This window comes from Loxodonta africana, chromosome 1, assembly GCF_030014295.1.
Source record: "Loxodonta africana isolate mLoxAfr1 chromosome 1, mLoxAfr1.hap2, whole genome shotgun sequence".
Classification (NCBI taxonomy): Eukaryota; Metazoa; Chordata; class Mammalia; order Proboscidea; family Elephantidae; genus Loxodonta; species Loxodonta africana.
Genome location: NC_087342.1, coordinates 124,597,872 through 124,618,964, shown reverse-complemented (window position 1 = coordinate 124,618,964; position 21,093 = coordinate 124,597,872). Strand labels below are relative to the sequence as shown.

At 38.1% G+C, this 21,093-nt stretch overlaps 1 pseudogene; it reads left to right on the top strand.

The window, feature by feature from the left end:
- The first annotated feature begins 18,563 nt into the window (after positions 1–18,563).
- Positions 18,564–20,697, top strand: LOC104845697 (serine/arginine-rich splicing factor 10-like; annotated as a pseudogene).
- The last annotated feature ends 396 nt before the right edge of the window (positions 20,698–21,093 follow it).

Below are 21,093 nucleotides of genomic sequence, written 5' to 3'. Positions count from 1 at the left end.
CCCCACGGGAATCTCATATAAAAACAGTCATCCCAAGCAAGATAAGTAACTTTGTCTATATTCCGGGGTGCTACTCTCTCCTATTTGTCTGAACCCTCCCCTCCCCTTCCCAGGCAGCTTCATTAACATTGGAATTTCCTGAGCCAGAGAGTGAACTGCGCTGTAGTTTTTCTTTCTTTCTTTCTTTCTTTTTTTTTTGACCTTTTCCTAACCCATTCTCCTGGCCTGAGGAAAGCAGCTACAAAAAACCCAGGGACCAAAAATCCTTCCCTAATTGGACTAAAAACACAGAACCAGCTCCAGCCAAGTGTATGTGATCCACAGTCTTGGGCTTTCATCCCTACAGGGAACAAGGTGGCTATTATAATGCAAAGGCATTTCTGATAGGGATCTGACTGTAATTGTTTTAGTGGATTACTGGAAAGACAAGTTTCCCAGGTCTGTTATCTCTGCATATTCAACAGAGCCCTCACTGACCCACAACAGGGAACTGAGGGCTGAAGCTCCCCCCAGACCACCTAGCCTCCTGCCTTAGAGGTCTAAGAAGGGTGACACCTACCAATCTGTAGAGGTGCTTGCATTGGGGGCCTAAGGTACAGCTGCAGAGCCCACCCACCAAAGTGCTTTAGGAATAGAGACACACCTACCTCTCTGGCACTTGGGGGAAGCCTGTCAGCATCCTGCCCTCCCTGGAGTGTGAACCCCTGCTGCTACTAGAATCTGGTGCACACAATTATCACCACTACTTCTCAAGGTGGATAGGTGATGGTCTGCACCACACACTTGGTGACCCAAAATCAGATTCTACTCAAGAATAGTGAATGGACTCTTAGGCTTATATATCTGGTAACAGCCCAAAACACCTGGTAATAGGACATAAGTGAGTCAAGGGCTACAACAATCAAGACAGCACAATCTAGTAGCCCATCTACATATATTGAAAGAAAACAAAACAAGATAAGACTCAGTGAGCAAATATAGAATAAATCACTACAATACCTTAGTGATGGCTCGGAGACAGCAGTCGATATCAAACCACATAAAGAAGCAGACCATGACAGCTTCTACAACCTCCCAAACAAAATAATCAAAATCTTTCCCAAATGAAGATACAATCCTGGAATTATCAGAGAAAGAATATAAAAAACGAATTTACAGAATGCTTCAAGACATCAGGGATGACCTCAGAAACGACATAAGGCAAACTGCAGAAAAAGCCAAGGAACGCACTGATAAAACAGTTGAAGAACTCAAAAAGATTATTCCAGAACATAGTAGAAAAATTAATAAGTTGCAAGAATCCATAGAGAGACAGCATTCAGAAATCCAGAAGATTAACAATAAAATTACACAATTAGACAATGCAATAGGAAGTCAGAGGAGAAGACTGGAGCAATTGAAATACAGAGTGGGAGATCTGGAGGACCAGGGAATTGACACCAATATAGCTGAAAAAAAATCAGATAAAAGAATTAAAAAAAATGAAGAAACCCTAAGAATCATGTGGGACTCTATCAAGAAGGATAACTTGCGTGTGATTGGAGTCCCAGAACAGGGAGGGATAACAGAAAACACAGAGAGAATAGTTGAAGATCTGTTGGCAGAAAACATCCCTGACATCATGAAAGACAAAAGGATATCTATCCAAGATGCTCATTGAACCCCATTTAAGATTGATCCAAAAAGAAAAACACCAAGACATATTATCATCAAACTTGCCAAAACCAAAGATAAAGAGAAAATTTTAAAAGCAGCCAGGGTTGAAAGAAAGGTCTCCTACAAAGGCGAATCAATAAGAATAAGTTCAGACTACTCAGCAGAAACCATGCAGGCAAGAAGGCAATGGGATGACATATATAGAGCACTAAAGGAGAAAAACTGCCAGCCAAGGATCATATATCCAGCAAAACTCTCTCTAAAATATGAAGACGAAATTAAAACATTTACAGATAAACACAAGCTTAGAGAATTTGCAAAAACCAAACCAAAAAAAAAAAAGCCACAAGAAATACTAAAGGAAATTGTTTGGTCAGAAAACCAATAATATCAGATACCAGCACAACACAAGGTCACAGAACAGAACATCCTGATATCAACTCAAACAGGGAAATCACAAAAACAAATTAAGATAAATTTTAAAAAGAAAAAAACGCTCAAAACAGGGAATCATTGAAGTCAATATGAAAAAGATCATAACAATCAAAAAGAGGGACTAAATACAGGTGGTACAGAACTGCCATATGGAGAGGGATACAAGGCGATATAGGACAATACAAGTTAGGTTTTTACTTAGAAAAATAGGGGTAAATATTAAGGTAACCACAGAGAGGTATAACAACTCCATAACTCAAAATAAAAACCAAGAAATAAAGTCAAATACTATGAAAATGAGGAACACACAATTTACAAAGAAAAACATCTCAGCACAAAAAAGTAAGTGGAAAAATGAAATTGTCAACAACACACATAAAAAGGCATCAAAATGACAACACTAAACGCATACTTATCTATAGTTATGCTGAATGTAAATGGACTAAACACACCAATAAAGAGACAGAGAGTCTCAGGCTGGATAAAGAAACACGATCCGTCTATATGCTGCCTACAAGAGACACACCTTAGACTTAGAGACACAAACTAAAACTCAAACGATGGAAAAAAATATATCAAGCAAACAACAATCAAAAAAGAGCAGGAGTGGCAATATTAATTTCTGACAAAATAGACTTTAAACTTAAATCCACCACAAAGGATAAAGAAGGACACTACATAATGATTAAAGGGACAATTGACCAGGAAGATATAACCATATTAAATATTTATGCACCCAATGACAGGGCTGCAAGGTACATAAAACAAACTTTAACAGAACTGAAAAGTGAGATAGACACCTCCACAATTATAGTAGGAGACTTCAACACACCACTTTCGGAGAAGGACAGGACATCCAGTAAGAAGCTCAACAGAGACACGGAAGACCTAATTGCTACAATCAACCAACTTGACCTCATTGACTTATACAGAACATTCCACCCAACTGCTGCAAAGTATACTTTTTTTCTAGCACACATGGAACATTCTCTAGAATAGACCACATATTAGGTCATAAAACAAACGTTTGCAGAATACAAAACATCGAAATATTACAAAGCATCTTCTCAGACCACAAGGCAATAAAACTAGAAATCAATAACAGAAAAACTAGGGAAAAGAAATCAAATACTTGGAAAATGAACAATACCCTCCTGAAAAAAGACTGGGTTATAGAAGACATTAAGGAGGTTATAGAAGACATTAAGAAATTCATAGAATGCAACGAAAATGAAAACACTTCCTATCAAAACCTCTGGGACACAGCAAAAGCAGTGCTCAGAGGTCAATTTATATCGATAAATGCACACATACAAAAAGAAGAAAGAGCCAAAATCAGAGAACTGTCCCTACAACTTCAACAAATAGAAAGTGAGCAACAAAAGAATCCATCAGGCACCAGAAGAAAACAAATAATAAAAATTAGAGCTGAACTAAATGAATAAGAGAACAGAAAAACAATTGAAAGAATTAACAAAGCCAAAAGCTGGTTCTTTGAAAAAATTAACAAAATTGATAAACCATTGGCCAGACTGACTAAAGAAATACAAGAAAGGAAACAAATAACCTGAATAAGAAACGAGATGGGCCACATCACAACAGACCCGACTGAAATTAAAAGAATCATATCAGATTATTACGAAAAATTGTATTCTAACAAATTTGCAAACGTAGAAGAAATGGATGAATTCCTAGAAAAACACTACCTACCTAAACTAACAGAATCAGAAGTAGAACAACTAAATAGACCCATAAAAAAAAAAAAAAGAGATTGAAACGGTAATAAAAAACTCCCTACAAAAAAAAAGCCCTGGCCCAGGCTGCTTTACTGCAGAGTTCTACCAAACGTTCAGAGAAGAGTTAACACCACTACTAAGCATAGAAAATGACGGAATACTACCTAACTCATTCTATGAAGCCACCATATCCCTGATACCAAAATCAGGTAAAGACACCTCAAAAAAAAGAAAATTACAGACCTATATCCCTCATAAACATAGATGCAAAAACCCTCAACAAAATTCTAGCCAATAGAAATCAACAACATATCAAAAAAATAATCAACCACGACCAAGTGGGATTTATACCAGGTATGCAAGGCTTTTTTTATGCAAGGCTGGTTTAGCATTAGAAAAACCATTAATGTAACCCACCATATAAATAAAACAAAAGACAAAAACCACATGATCTTATCAATTGATGCAGAAAAGGCATTTGACAAAGTCCAACACCCATTTATGATAAAAACTGTCAGCAAAATAGGAATTGAAGGAAAATTCCTCAACATAATAAAGGGCATCTATACAAAGCCAACAGCCAACATCACTCTAAATGGAGAGAGCCTGAAAGCATTTCCCTTGAGAACAGGAACCAGACAAGGATGCCCTTTATCACTGCTCTTATTCAACATCGTGCTAGAAGTCCTAGCCAGAACAATTAGGCTAGACAAGGAAATAAAGGGCATACGGATTGGCAAGGAGGAAGTAAAATTATCTCTATTCGCAGATGACATGATCTTCTACACAGAAAACCCTAAGGAATCCTCCAGAAAACTACTGAAACTAATAGAAGAGTTTGGCAGAGTCTCAGGTTAAAAGATAAACATACAAAAATCACTGGGATTCCTCTACATCAACAAAAAGAACATCGAAGAGGAAACCACCAAATCAATACCATTACCATTCATAGTAGCCCCCAAGAAGATAAAATACTTAGGAATAAATCTTACCAAGGATGTAAAAGACCTATACAAAGAAAACTACAAAGTACTAGTGCAAGAAACTAAAAAGGACCTACTTAAGTGGAAAAACATACCTTGCTCATGGATAGGAAGACTTAACATAGTAAAAATGTCTATTCTACCAAAAGCCATCTATACATACAGTGCAATTCCTATCCAAATTTCAATGACATTTTTTAATGTGATGGAGAAACAAATCACCAACTTCATATGGAAGGGAAAGAAGCCTCAGATAAGTAAAGCATTACTGAAAAAGAAGAAGAAAGTGGGAGGCCTCACTCTACCTGATTTTAGAACATACTATACAGCCACAGTAGTCAAAACAGCCTGGTATTGGTACAACAACAGGCACATAGACCAATGGAACAGAATTGAGAACCCAGATATAAATCTATCCACATATGAGCAGCTGATATTTGACAAAGGCCCAGTGTCAGTTAATTGGGAGAAAAGATAGTCTTTTTAACAAATGGTGCTGGCATAACTGGATATCCATTTGCAAAAAAATGAAACAGGACCCATACCTGACACCATGCACAAAAACTAACTCCAAGTGGATCAAAGACCTAAACGTAAAGACTAAAACGATAAAAATCATGGAAGAAAAAATAGGGACAACGCTAGGAGCCCTAATACAAGGCATAAACAGAATACAAAATCTTACCAAAAATGACGAAGAGAAACCAGATAACTGGGAGCTCCTAAAAATCAAACACCTATGCTCATCTAAAGACTTCACCAAAAGAGTAGAAAGACCACCTACAGATTGGGAAAAAAATTTTAGCTATGACATCTCCAACCAGCACCTGATCTCTAAAATCTATATGATTCTGTTAAAACTCAACCACAAAAAGACAAACAACCCAATCAAGAAGTGGGCAAAGGATATGAACATGCACATCACTGAAGAAGATATTCAGGCAGCTAATAGATACATGAGAAAATGCTCTCGATCATTAGCCATTAGAGAAACGCAAATTAAGACTACGATGAGATTCCATCTCCAACAAGGCTGACATGAATCCAAAAAACACAGAATAATAAATATTGGAGAGGCTGTGGAGAGATTGGAACTCTTCTACACTGCTGGTGGGAATGTAAAATGGTACAACCACTTTGGAAATCTATCTGGCATTTTCTTAAAAAGTTAGAAACCATACAACCCAGAAATCCCACTCCTCGGAATATACCCTAGAAAAATAAGAGCCTTCACACGAACAGATATATGCACATCCATGTTTATTGCGGCTCTGTTTACAATAGCAAAAAGCTGGAAGCAACCAAGGTGTCCATCAATGGACGAATGGTTAAATAAATTGTGGTATATTCACACAATGGAATACTACGCATCGATAAAGAACAGTGACGAATCTCTACAACATTTCATAACCTGGAAGGCATTATGCTGAGTGAAATTAGTCAGAGGAAAAAGGATAAATATTGTATAAGACCACAATTATAAGATCTTGAGAAATAGTATAAACTGAGAAGAACACATACTTTTGTGGTTATGAAGGAGGGAGGGAGGGAGGGTGGGAGAGGGTTATTTACTGATCAGTTAGTAGATAAGAACTACTTCAGGTGAAGGGAAGGACCATACTCAATACACGGAAGGTCAGCTCAAATGGACTGGACCAAAAGCAAAGAAGTTTCCAGGATAAACTGAATGCTTCGAAGGTCAGCGGAGCAGGGGCGGGGGTTTGGGGACCATGGCTTAAGGAGACTTCTAAGTCAATTGGCAAAATAATACTATTATGAAAATATTCTTCATCCCACTTTGAATTGTGGCGTCTGGGGTCTTAAATGTTAACAAGCGGCCATCTAAGATGCATCAATTGGTCTCAAGCCACCTGGATCAAAGGAGAATGAAGAACACCAAGGTCACACGACAACTAAGAGCCCAAGAGACAGAAAGGGCCACATGAACCAGAGACTTACATCATCCTGAGACCAGAAGAACTAGATGGTGCCCGGCCACAACCGATGACTGCCCTGACAGGGAGCATAACAGAGAACCCCAGAGGGAGCAGGAGATCAGTGGGATGCAGACCCCAAATTCTCATAAAAAGACCAGACTTAATGGTCTTACTGAGACTAGAGGATTCCCCGTGGTCATGCTCCCCAAACCTTCTGTTGGCCCAGGACAGGAACCATTCCCGAAAACAACTCATCACACATGGAAGAGACTGGACAATGGGTTGGAGAGAGATGCTGATGAAGAGTGAGCTACTTGTATCAGGTGGACACTTGAGACTGTGTTGGCGTCTCCTATCTGGAGGGGAGTTGGGAGGGTAGAGAGGGTTAGACCCTGGCAAAATTGTCATGAAAGTAGAGACTGGAAGGGCTGACTCATTAGGGGAAGAGTAAGTGGGAGTATGGAGTAAGGTGTATATAAGCTTATATGTGACAGACTGACTTGATTTGTAAACGTTCACTTAAAGCTCAATAAAAATTATTAAAAAAAATAATAATCTAAGAAGCTGGACTATATGAAGAAGACTGTGGCATCAGGACAGAGGGAGCCGAGTTAACAACCTGCGATATGCAGATGACACAACCTTCCTTGCTGAAAGTGAAGAGCACTTGAAGCACTTACTAACGAAGATTAAAGACCACAGCCTTCAGTATGGATTACACCTCAACATTAAGAAAACAAAAATCCTCATAGATGGACCAATAAGCAACATAATGATAAACGGAGAAAAGGTGGAAGTTGTCAAGGATTTCATTTGACTTGAATCCACAAATAACACCCATGGAAGCAGAATTCAAGAAATCAAAAGACACATTGCATTGGGCAAATCTCCTGCAAAAGACTGCTTTAAAGTGTTAAAGAGCAAATATGTCACTTTGAAGACTAAGGTCCGCCTGACCCAAGCCATAGTGTTTTCCATCACCTCACATGCGTGGGAAAGCTGGATAGTGAATAAAGAAGACTGAAGAAAAATTGATGCCTTTGAATTACGGTGCTGGCGAAGAATATTGAGTATACCATGGACTGCCAAAAGAACAAATAAATCTGCCTTGGAAGAAGTACAGCAAGAATGCTCCTTGGAAGTAAGGACGGTGAGACTTGGTCTCACATACTTAGGACATGTTATCAAGAGTGATCATTCCTGGAGAAGCACAACACACTTGGTAAAGTAGAGGGTCATCAAAAAAGAGGAAGACCCTCAACAAGATGGATTGGCACAGTGGCTGCGACAATGGGTTCAACCATAACAATGACTGTTTGGATGGGGCAGGACCGGGCAGTGTTTCGTTCTAGTGTACATAGCGTTGCTAGGAGCTGGAAACAACTAGACTGCACCTAACAACAACAAAATATCAATACTTCACTCCTCAAGGCTGTTGCCCTGACTCAGGTCAGGCCTTCTGCATGAAAGGAAGGTTTGCGAATGGGTGTGTTCTGCTGCTTTTGTCTTTCCCCAGCTTAGAAGTTTCTGACTGTGTGCCCCACCCCTCATCCTGGAATGTGCTTCCTTTATTGTCAGGTGGCTTGGTGTTTTCGCAGCTTTGCAGGGATTTAAAGCTAATTCTTTCTCTCATTTGCCCTTTAGTGTAGGGTTACCAGATTTAGAAAAAAACAAAAATACATGATGGCCAATTAAATTCAAATTTCAGATAAACAACAAATAATTTTTAGTTTAAGTGTGTCTCAAGTATTACTTATCTGAAATTTAAGTATTGCACAATACATACTGAAAAATGATTCGTTATCTATCATGTAAATGTTACTGGGTGTCCTGCTTTTTTTTCAGGCAACTATCAGAGACCCACCTCTGCTGAACCTCTCCCAATATCACTGTCTAAATGCAAACAGGGTCTTTGCTATAAATGGATGTTCTCCATTACCCCTCAGCGTCTTTCCCCACCATACAATGACTACCTTTTACTGCTAAAGCCTTCTCACCTAGCGGGACATTCTCTTGGCCAAGATTCATTTTTATATGCTCCCAAGCTGACATTCCTAACTAAGCATGCCACATCTCATCCCTAGAATTCACTAACGTTTGACTCACTTCTGGGAGGGTTTGCTGTTCCTTCTGCAGCCCCAGGAGGGAGGACTGTGTGTTCTCCAACGTTAGGGAACACGTGTCAAGCTCTCCAAGTGGTCCTGCAGAACCCCTTTTCTTTAGATTGAGGTCAGGAGGTGGCAACTCTGTGCACAACCTTCTCCCTCAGTGGTGGTGTGGAGGTGAGGGGAGGGACTAACAATGACCAAAGAAATGATTCTCTCATAAAATTTTCTTATAATTTCTGCACTCTCAACTTTTAAAATCCTTGGTGTGGATGAGGAATAATCCAAGGGTTAAAAAAAAAAAGAGATCCAGTAATTCCATAACCAGTTATTAGCTCTTCTCTTTAAAAAACGTGCATCTTGGCAGCATCAATCACAATTAACTTTGATAGGCAAAATCTTTTATATCTTGGAACCTCAGGCTAAACTTCCAAGTTAATATCATGGTAATGTTGTTGTGTGCCTTCAAGTCGTTTTGGACTCAGGGTGATCCCAAGTGGTACAGAGTAGAACCTACCCCATAGGATTTTCTTGGCTGTGATCTTTACAGAGGCAGATCGCCAGGTCTTTCTCATGTGGAGCCGCTGGTAGGTTTGAATCGCCAACCTTTAGATTAGCAGCTGAGCACTCAAACGTTTGCACCACCAGGGTTCCTTATCATGATGATACACAAGTGTATATTCATCTCTGCTCAAATGCTCAAATCATGCTGTCTGCTTTCTCAACCTACAGCTGTGACTGTCCCACTGGGTGGAAAGGGGCATTCTGCACAGAGACCGTTTCCACCTGCGATCCTGAGCATGACCCTCCGCACCAGTGCAGCAAAGGAGCAACCTGTGTTTCATTGCCTGATGGATATACCTGCTCCTGTCCTCTAGGAACTACTGGAATCTACTGTGAACAAGGTGAGGCCGGGTTTCAACTCATTTTGCTGTCCAACTATTTAACTTAGTTTCCCTTCTGGAAAACAAAAGAATGGAAGTAGAGTCCATTATTTTCTCTCCCTGATATATTTGACATGTTATTTTACAAATAAGACAGTATTCAAAATTCAGTGGTACAAAAATGCAGCTTATTTTTTTAGAATTGCTTTAACGTATTAACTCTAAATACTCTGCTCATTTAACTTAGGTCTTCTAGATGTTTTGTGATAATACAGAAGAATCCAGTGAGTTTATGTCAAAACTCAATTCCAGAACAAGCCTCCATTTTTAAGTTTGTCTCTCTGTACCTTCTATCTTACTCAGTCTTATGAGGAGTATCACCAGACAGCTATGTAAGCTCCAGAGAAGAATAGGAGAAATCTGAGAAGTGAAATGACCCAAGTCAGTAGGGATAATAAGGAGCTTTCAATTTTCTATGCCTCATCTGCTTCACTGCTCTTTCTTGTTCTTTTATGGTTGCTAAGGTCTTGACCACCATTCAAATTACGGTAATGCCTCTGATAAAGCTCAGCAATCTCTTGGGTGCAGCTCACTTGGGCTGTAGCTAGTGCTAAGAATATGCTTAGAGCTAAGGCATCTCCACTTTAACCTCTAGCTTGTAGAAGCACTGCTGGATTTCTTCCATATCACAAGGTTGAGTAGGGAGAAGGGAGTGGAACAGAGCAGTCCTGCTCCTTCCTTCCTAGAGATAAACTGAAGTCATTCCCTACTGTTCTCCTTGCAGTCAAATAGCACAAACTCATCATGGACTACCCCTCAACTAACCCCAGTAATGCTACAAGGACCAAATGAGGTCATGTTTTTGAATTCCCTTTGTAAGCTGCAAAAAAGCTGTAAAGGGATAAACCATTTTTTGAGTCATGTGTGTATAAAGATGATCAATAAGTTAAAACTGACCTATTTAAGATATAGACACATACATTCATTCATGGCCAAGTGGACCCTCCCAAAGATGATAGAAAATTTCTCTAAATTCTTGGTCATTTTTTCCATGTATGCTCAGATTTTCCTTACCTGTGTGTTTGGCACCACCAACCATTCATTTGCATAGGGAGTTTCAGGGGTATAGAATCATAGGCCTGTAAAGAACATTACCAATCATTCCTTAGTCCAATGATACCAATTTATAAATGAGGAATCTAATACTCAGAGAGGTTACATGATGTGCCATAAGTCTCAGAATCAAGTTTTCTAACTCCCACTACAATTATGAGTGGAAATAAGAGTAGGTCCTTAATAATTAGTTAATAAATGTAAGCACAACCAGGTCATCATCAAGTTGAAAACACTTTATTTCTAGATATTAGTGGTCCCTCATATTAGCCATTCTGTAGGTAAATATAGCATAGGTTCTAACAATCTAAAGGCTAGCATATTTTTCAACAACTATTCGATTTATCAACAACTCCAGTTGGCTTAGAAAGCCTAATAAGTAGGCAATCTAGTTGTTAAAAACCTAATAACTTCAAAATTAAAATTTGTATCTCATTAATTTATCAGACTTTAGGACTGAAAAGAGCACTAAAAACCACTCAATCCCAAATCCTCATTTGAAAGATGTAAAAATCAAGGCACAGAACTATGGCAGAGCAGGGATGAGAATTTAAATCTTCATACTACAAACCAAGTTAGCTTCCCATTACATCACACTGGTTATATTTATAATCAAAATATAATATCTAGCAGTCACATGAAAAAAAATAATCTAAGTGGAAATTTGTGTGTTTGGTTGCCCTAAGTTAGAATCAACTCCATGGCAACTAACAACATGGCAGGCAAAACTGGCTAATAAAATATTCTTGCCCCAGTATTTCAAATAGTCTTCTGTATTTTAAAATGTATATGTCTCTGAAGACTGAGGTGGCATGGGGAAATTTTCTACCCCAGTATTATAAGTAGTGAAATTCTGATTTCATTTATCTGTTATTCTTAAGATGTTTGACTAATGCGAAAAGGTGATTTTTCAAGTCCCTTAAAACACTCATAGTTGACAGAAACAAAACCCATTTTAAAAACAAAGGAAAAAGCATTCCTGGTTGCCATACTTTCTTGTCATTTATGCCCCGAACCCAGACTCCTTTGAATTTCACTGAGGTGCGGTGCTGTGATAAGTGAACCACCAGCGGACCATTTGAATCCAGTGGCTTTAGGGTCACAGCCACCACCAAAAGGGATTTAAAATATCTGAGCCTACTTCCTGAAGTGCAAAACTCCGCAAAGATCACATTGTCTGACCAGGAACTAGCTCAGATGTGCGTTTTTTAAGAACTCTGAGGGCCCTACAAAAAAAAAAAAAAAAAAAAAAACAGTTGTCGTGAAGTTGACTCCAACTCGTAAAGACCCCATGTGTACCAAATAGAACTGCTCCACAGAGTTTTTATGGCTGTGATCTTTTGGAAGCATATCTCCAGGTCTTTCTCCCAAGCACCTCTGGATGGATTTGAACCACCAACATTTCAGCTAGTAGCCAAGTGCATAACCATTTGTGCCACCCAGGGATTCCTGAGAATGCTAAAACAGCTTTAAACACTCGAACTGAGAACAGACTTACTGGTCTGACAGAGACTGGAGAAACCCTGAGAGTATGTCCCCCAGACTCCCTTCTTACTCAGTCCTGAAGTTCACCCTTTTAGCCAAAGATTAGACAGGCCTACAAAACAAAAAATAACACACATAGTTCAGCCATGTATACAAGATTAAATGGGCACACCTGCCCAAAAGCAAAGATGAGAAGGCAGGAAGGCACAAGAAAACTAGACAAATGGCAATGGGGAACCCAAGGTCAAAAAGGGGAAAGTGCTGACACATTGCGAGGTTGGCAACCAATGTCACAGTACAATTTGTGTATTAATGGAAACTAATTTGCTCTGTAAGCTTTCACCTAAAAAAAAACCCAAAACCCACTTAAAGCACAATGGAAAAACAAAACAAAACAACCCAAATCGAAGATAAAAGAAGGGTTGTCAGCAAGCAATAGCATCTGAATCGGCTGTACCACAAGAGTTACTGATCTTAGGTTAAAAAAAAGAAAGAAAAAATAAGAACTTAACTGGGCTATAGCACAGTTTGCAATCCAAGGTAGTCATTACAATATTCTACCAGAATTCTGGTTCAGAAATATTTTGCAAGAAAGACAATTGTGAGACTTTATAGACATCCAACTTCTCTTCTTTGACACTCAAATCTTGCTCATTTGCTCATTTCTCCAATGTTATAGCTGTCTTTTTAATTAGAATTTATGATTTCCAACTATACATATAACCTTTCCTGAATCATAAAAAATCTCCTCTGAATTTGTTTTCTATATATTTGTGAATTGTTCCTACCCCCACCCCCCGTTTTAGTTTTAATACTACTAAAATTTAGCTACCGCACATTTTGACGTTTAGTCAAATTAGAATCCACATTGTGTGTGTTTTTAACTTTTGGCCTAGCAAATGTTGAAAACGTTTCCATTTTTCTTAAATTCTTTCCATCCCATAGTACAATTTTCTTCTCACTCATTTCTCATTTCCTAAGGTAAAGAATCTGCAGTTCAAATCTGCCAGGTGCTCCTTGGAAACCCTGTGGGGCAGTTCTACTCTGTCCTGTAGGGTCGCTATGAGTCTTTCTTAAGGTAAAGAAACCCACACATATACTGGCATTTTGAATGAAATGGGAATATGTTCAAGACACTTATACATTATTCCTGATGCCAAGATACTTTACGGTACAGGCAGTCCCTGATTTCTACTGATATTAATTCAACCTCATGGAGAAAGTTTAATTCCTCAAGCCCTCACAACAGATGGGATGGTTTTCTACCAAGATTTTAGTTTTCTTAATAGAGAAATGGGTCCATAGCACAACTGGGTCATTACTATATTTGCCTGCTTTCAGCGCTCATATTCAGGTACTTTTGGCCAGGTGGGAATATAGAAGTTAATACACGTATTTTCTTTATAGAAAAAAAAAAAAAAAGCTGAACTTTAGTCTCTACTTATTTCCCCACTTTAAATCCTATTATGATAATTAATTGGAACGTGGTTAAATGTGTACTAAATTCTCTACCCTCTCCAATTTTATAACTTCCCTAAGCATCAGTTTTCTCATGTGTGAAATGAGGATATTAAAAAATCTCAGTTTTAGGGTATTTTTGTCCAAAGTCCAGAGAAATTCCATTCTCTTTGTCAACTCCTTAATTAATTATTAACATTGTTTATGAGGCTGTGAGTGAAAGGTTCAAAACACTAAAAGATATCTACGAGAGATTTTTCTACAACAAAGTCCTTTTCATTTTCTATTCAAGATAACATTAATAAGCAGAAAGCACTCATACTGGATTTTCAGCTCTATATTCCCAAATTTTCCTCCCTTGAAAAGTTTTATATGTTCAGCTATAAATACCCTGCCTCCCCCAACCCCCAATTTTAAGAAAGCAGGCAAAAATGTTTTCTTACAATCAAGCTTCATGGACAGGTACTCCCCCAAGGCAGATCTGTGCACCTTCTTTTAACTCAAGATGATTGATGGTGATGAAATCCAACCACTTTCTTTTCTCATTTGGGGTTCTGAGAGGAAGACTTCCTTTAGTGTCTAATAGTAATATTACAGAGTGACAAAGAAACTAAAATTCTCATGACCATAGTGGAAGATATAAAGATTGTAGAATATCTCGTTACTTCATTTCTTCCTCTGTTAACATCTACATCATTTATCTGAGGAAATACAAAAACCCCAGTCTGCCAGTAACCATGCTCTTCTGGTGACTGAGGCTATCACAACGCAAATTGTCAAGAGGCAGAATTATCTTAAGAGTTTCCTAGCACACCCCCATAGAGGTTTTGACAAGGAGTTGATGAACTAAAAGAGGCCAGCACAGTGCCTGACACATAACAAGCAATCTATAAATATTAGCCACTTCCTGCAAAGACAGGTAAAAAGTATCAGATTACATACTTGTGTTAAACGTAAACTGTGTCCACATAGGCAAGAAATTTTGATCATTTTTGTTTTAAAAATATGGGTTACCACCTTGGAGAGAGGCATCTGGGGTCTTAAACGCTAGCAAGTGGCCATTTAAGATTCATCAGTTGGTCTCAACCCTCCTGGATCAAAGGAGAATGAAGAACACCAAGGACACAAGGTAGTTATGAGCCCAAGCGACAGAAAGGGCCACATAATCCAGAGATGACACCAGCCTGAGACCAGAAGAACTAGATGGTGCCTGGCTACAACTGATGACTGCCCTGATAGGGAACACAACAGAAAACCCCTGAGAGAGCACGAGAGCAGTGGGATGCATACCCCAAATTCTCATAAGACCAGACTTAATGGTCTGACTGAGACTAGAAGAACCCCGGTGGTCATGCTCCCCAAACCTTCTGTTGGCCCAGGACAGGAACCATTCCCAAAGCCAACTCTTCAGACATGGATTGGACTGGACAATAGGTTGGAGAGGGATGCTGGTGAGGAGTGAGCTTCTTGGATCAGGTGGACACTTGAGACTATGTTGGCATCTCTTCCCTGGAGGGAGATGAGAGGGTAAATGGGGTTAGAAGCTTGTGAAATGGGCAGGAAAAGAGAGAGTGGAGGGAGGGAGTGGGCTGTCTCATTAGGGGGAGAGCAATTGGGAGTGTGTAGCAAGGTGTACATAAGTTTTTGTGTGAGAGATTGACTTGATTTGTAAACTTTCACTTAAAGCACAATAAAAATTAAAAAATAATAATAAAAATATGGATTATTAGTTTTAAATAAATTCTTAAGTTAAAATACTTTAAATCCCCTGATAGAGCAATGGCTAAGCACTCAGTTGCTAACTGAAATCTCAGCGGTTCAAAACCACCAGTGGCTCCATGGGAGAAAAGACCTAGCAATCTGCTCCTGTAAATATTACTGCCTAGGAAACCCTATGGAGTAGTTCTGCTCTGTCCTATAGGTCGCTATGAGTTGAAATCAACTCGATGGCACACAACAAAACAACATTTTAAAAAGCCTTTTTTTTTTTAAATATATAAAAGATGTGGGAAAAAATTGCAAACCATCATAACCAATATAATAGGCAAAAACTTTTCAAAATGACCAAATAAAATGTATGTTTTTAAGAAACAGTGCTTACTCACAATAGCCAGAAAGTGGAAAACACCCAAGTGCTCAACAGATGAATGGATAAACAAAATGTGGGAAATACAGACAATTCAGCCATAAAGAGAAATGAAGTTCTGATACGAGCTGCAACATGGATGAATCTTGACAACATTATGCTGAGTGAAATAAGTCAGACACAACAGGACAAATATTGTAGGATCGAACTTACATGAAATATCTAGACTAGGTGAATATATAGCCTACCAAAAGGTTATCAGTGGTTACCAGGGGCTAGGGGAGGTGGAAGTGGGGCGTTATTGCTTAAAATTTTCTGTTTGGGAGTGATGGAATATTTTGGAAATAGTGGTGATGATTGCACAACATGATTAATTACATTAATGTCACTGAATTGTACATTTAAAAATAGCTAAGATGGCAAGTTTTGTGTTTTATATATATATATATATATATATATTACCACAATAAAATTATTTTAAAAATACTCATTCTCTATAGAATCTTAACAGATTATTAAATTTTGAAAAGCGTTTATTGAGCAACTACTCACTAGGCAATATTTAGAGATTCAAAGCACTGTAAGATAGGGTCTCTCCTTTCAAAGATCTAACAATTTAGATGGAGACCAGGCAAAATTAAATAAAAGTATATAATTTAAACAGCTCCAGGATATAAGGAAGAGATACCCCAGAGCATTCAATGCTTTGATTGACAGATAAATGACACAATAAGTTCATTGCTTCTGGTTAGCGGGACCTGCATAGGCATTCGGAAGAGATGGAATTGAATTAGTTTTCAAAAGATGGGTAAAATTTGGTTAGATTCATATGGACTGGGGAGGTAGCTTTCCTAAGAGTGAAGCCAATTCAAATCCTGCAAAGCATGGAAGGGCAGGCTTGCAAATGTGAGTAACCCCTTCATCTGAAAAGGAAATGTATGTCAGGTAAAGGTCTGAATTACTATAAAATACCTGTAAGAACAAAAAAGAATAGACCGATATGTGGAACATTGGATTAAAAAATTTGGGGGACTTGTTTACTGAGCTGGAGGGTATGCCTTTTATATAGATGGCACTCAGTCAATATCCGTGAAGTAAAAGACTATTTGAGGTTTAAAACCTGGATGAACACATGCACGTAATCAATGGAGACTTCCCGAACCTTCTGTAAATAAGTCTTTGAGATCCCAGAAACAGCCGTAAATCTTCCTACACAATTTACCTGACTCACTGGCTGATTTTATTATGACACTTCCAAAAAACATATGAAAGAGCTCACACTGAAAGATATATATATTTAAAAAGAAGCCATGATAGAAGCAGAAAGAGAAAACATGCCCTCCGCCACCTGCAAAGTTAAAAAACATAAAACAGAAAGGAAAAGAAAAAAAGGAAAGGGAACTGAACGACAAGACTAGCCTAAAACATGGCAAACAACTGAATGCAGAACTTGCCCTGAGTTTTCCAGAAGTCTAAGTAAAGCATAAAATACAGCAAATAACTACTCACTTCTTGTTTAATAAGACAAAGCATACCAGTCATCACATCAAAGGCAGAAAACTGTGCCTTGGTATTGACTTCAAATAAAAATATACTGAGCAAGCTTCAATTTAAAAAAAATGAAATCAAACAGCATAATATGTTATCTTCAAGGACAATTTTATAGAAAATGAAGAGGCATTATGGATATGGCCATTTCTTACATTGACACCAAAAAGGCTACAGACATAACATTAAGTTATAGTTCTGTAAAGATATGTATGTCATAAGTTGAATTAATAAAGTAGCTTCTAACAATATGGCATGTTACTGAGGTAATACTTAGTCAACTGTCTAGAGAAATAATTATTCAACATTTTTCTTAGAGCATTACCCTTGGATATCAATTATGTCAGCTAAAGTTTCAATAGTCAAAGCATAGCAAAAAAAATTTTTTAATTAAGATTCCTTTGGGAATCTAGGTAGCTGTCTTCTAAACTTCTTGGCATAGACAAGTGAGCACTTCCTGTGCTGTATCCATTTGTTGAAATCTCATTTGGTATTCCATTAATTCCTGGAGCCTTGAATTTTGCCAATGCCTTCAGTGAGCTTGGACTTCTTCCTATAGTACCACCAGTTCCTGATCATGTGTTACCTCCTGAAATGGTTGAACATCGACCAATTCTTTTTGGTATAGTGATAAAAGTGATGGTCATGAGTAAAACTGGTGTAATTTGGAAGTTACCTGATTTATCAGCATTTTTTCCTTTCAGAAAACTATCCCTTCTGAAATAGCCTCTCACACTGACCAGCCCTGATGCACAATTGTTGCCAGAAACCAGTAGATCAGTTATCCAAAAAAGAGGTTTTGGTATTTCCTTCTTAATCAACCTACATTGATTAACAAAGTCTCCCAAAGATAATTTACTGTCAGAACAACTTTATATGAGTCATTTGACTTGTAGCTTATACCTTCCTCCACAGGCAACCTACTTACATACAAAAGAACTTTCAGTACCCTACTTAAACTGTAGAAATGTAATGCAGAAAATAATCACAATTCAGCGGTAGAAAGTATCAACTATCTATGCATTGTTGCAAAAAAAAAAATACAATTTATTTAAAATATATCATCACTTGTCTTCTCTATTAAAAATAACACAAAAGAAGGAAGAAGGGAAGGAAAGGAGGGATGTAAAGAAGGGAGGAAGGAAAGAAGGAAGAGAGAAAGGGAGGGTAGGAAAGAAGGAAGGAAGGATAGGAAAGGTCTTCCTGACATTTATGACATTTGTACCAGCTAATAAACATAGAAGGAATGTTAAAAATAGAAAATCAATATTTGGTGACCTTTGTTGAGGTGCTTGATTCAGATTAGTTGTCATCATGGAGGTTAACACTGCTGGTGGATGGAGGTTCGCTGAGGAACAGGATAAGATGTAATCGTGGAATACTGTTCCACATAAATATGCATTTATTTCAAAGGGAAAATGTTAACTTTGAACCAGGTCTGTGGGTTGGAAGGTAGTGTTATACCAATGTTGATATCTTGATCTAAAGGTTTGTACACTGGCTATACAGGAAAATATCTTTGGAGGAAATATCCACTAGAATGTTTCGAAGTGATGGGACATCATGTCTGCAGCTTGTGTGGGTATGCACATGTACAGAGCAAGAAATTGAGAGGGGGTGGGAAAGCAAATTCTATAAAATGAAACAACTAGGGAATCAGGGTAAAAGGGATATGGGGGTTCTTCTTATAGTGAAAACTTTTCTGTAAGTTTAAAATTATTTCAAAATAAATTATTAAAAATTATTTTCTCTGTTTTTATTTGTACCATACACCTCTTATAAGCATTTTCAACACTCTAGCTCCCTTTGTTTCTATTAGAACAAGTGATTTTAAACATGTTTTAAAAATAAGCTCTAGGAAGATTGCCGCAAGAACCGTGGAGGGTTTGTGGAGCCCTTATGGCGGTGGTGTTTTTGGTCTTAGTACCCCTGGCTGAGATTCACACCACCGACAGATCCGGCTTCCTACACCCCCCACCTCCAACACGTCTCTGCTGGTGAGGAATGTGGCTCATGACACCAGGCCTGAAGATTTATGCTGAGAATTTGGTGGCTATTGTCCCATAGATGATATGTATATCCCATTTGGTTTCTATACTCAAATGTCCGAGAGGATTTGCTTATGTCCAATTTGGAGATGTTCATGATGCAGAAGTTACTTTACGTAATTTGGACAGAAACTGGATTTGTGGACATCAGATTGAAATCCAGTTGGCCCTGGGGGATCAGAAGACTCCAAATCAGATGAAAGTCAAGGAAGGGAGGAATGTATATAGTTCTTCACGCTGTGATGATTATGACACATATAGATGTGGTAGAAGTTGAAGTTACGAATGAAGATCAGGAAGTCGGTCTTTCGACTACAACTGTAGAAGATCTTATAGTTCTAGAAATAGACCAACTGGAAGAGCACGGTGTAGCAGAAGCCATTTCAACAATGATAGATTCAAACGCCTAAAATCGATCTTTTTCAAGATCTAAATTCAATTCAAATTACGGCCCAAGTCCCAGCCCAAGAAAGAAATGAAGGCTAAATCATATTCTAGGTTTGCTTCTCACACCAAAACTAGAGGCATCTCTAAAACAGATTCCAAAACACATTATCAAGTCTGGCTCAAGATATGAAAACGAATCAAGGAAAAAAGAACCACCTAGACCCAAATCTCAGTCGAGGTCTAGATCAAAATCTAGATCAAGGTCTTGAACTAGTCCTAAATCCAGTGGCCATTAATAGTATATAATTCATGGTATTTTTAGGCATGTGTCATTCATTTACTCATAGTTTGGTTTACTTAAATTATCTTGAATACAACGTTGCAATGATGCTTAAAAAACACTTGTTAGTTATAACAGGCAATAGTTGTAATTAAAATGATATGCTGTGTAGAAATCACTCTTAAGAGTCGTTTGTTTAATGTCATGGGCAGCTACCAATTTGTGGTGTCTCTATATTTTTGTAAAGATTACCACTTTTTGTGCTTGAAGTATGGATGAAAAGATGTTGGTTGACTATAATTTGCAACACTGTCTTATTAAAAATAAACTTCCATATCCATGTTTGTTAGAACTGTTAACCTAGAAATGTAGCTTGTTAATAAGATAGAATGATACAAAAGTGAGGCTGTAGCTACAGGACAACACAGATTGCCAAGACACAGTTAGATTCAGGGTGGATCTTGATGACTTGTTAAAATGTCTAGGCCCATGATAACAGTTTATTTCAATTTGCAGCGTGGAATAGCTCTTTTGTTAGCCCTACTGTCTTGGGGAATGATGCCAGCTGGGTTAAGTAGCACTTTCAGAGAGACTAAGTTTTTGATGAAACATGGAGTCGTCACTGCTTTTTTCTGGTTTCTATGAAGATTTGGTTTTCATTGGCTAATTCTTTTCAGAATTATCAATAGTGAAAGATTCTATGGGGAAAATATTTAATGACACAGGAAGCATCAAAAGAAGATGGAAGGAATACACAGAATCATGCCAAAAAGAATTGGTTGACATTCACCATTTAAAGAGGTAGCATATGATCAGGAACTGATGGTACTGAAGGAAAAAGTCCAACCTGCACTGAAGGCATTGGCAAAAAAACAGGACTCCAGGTACTGACAGAATATAAATTGAGAGGTTTCAACAAATGGATGTAGCACAGGAAGTGCTCACTTGTCTA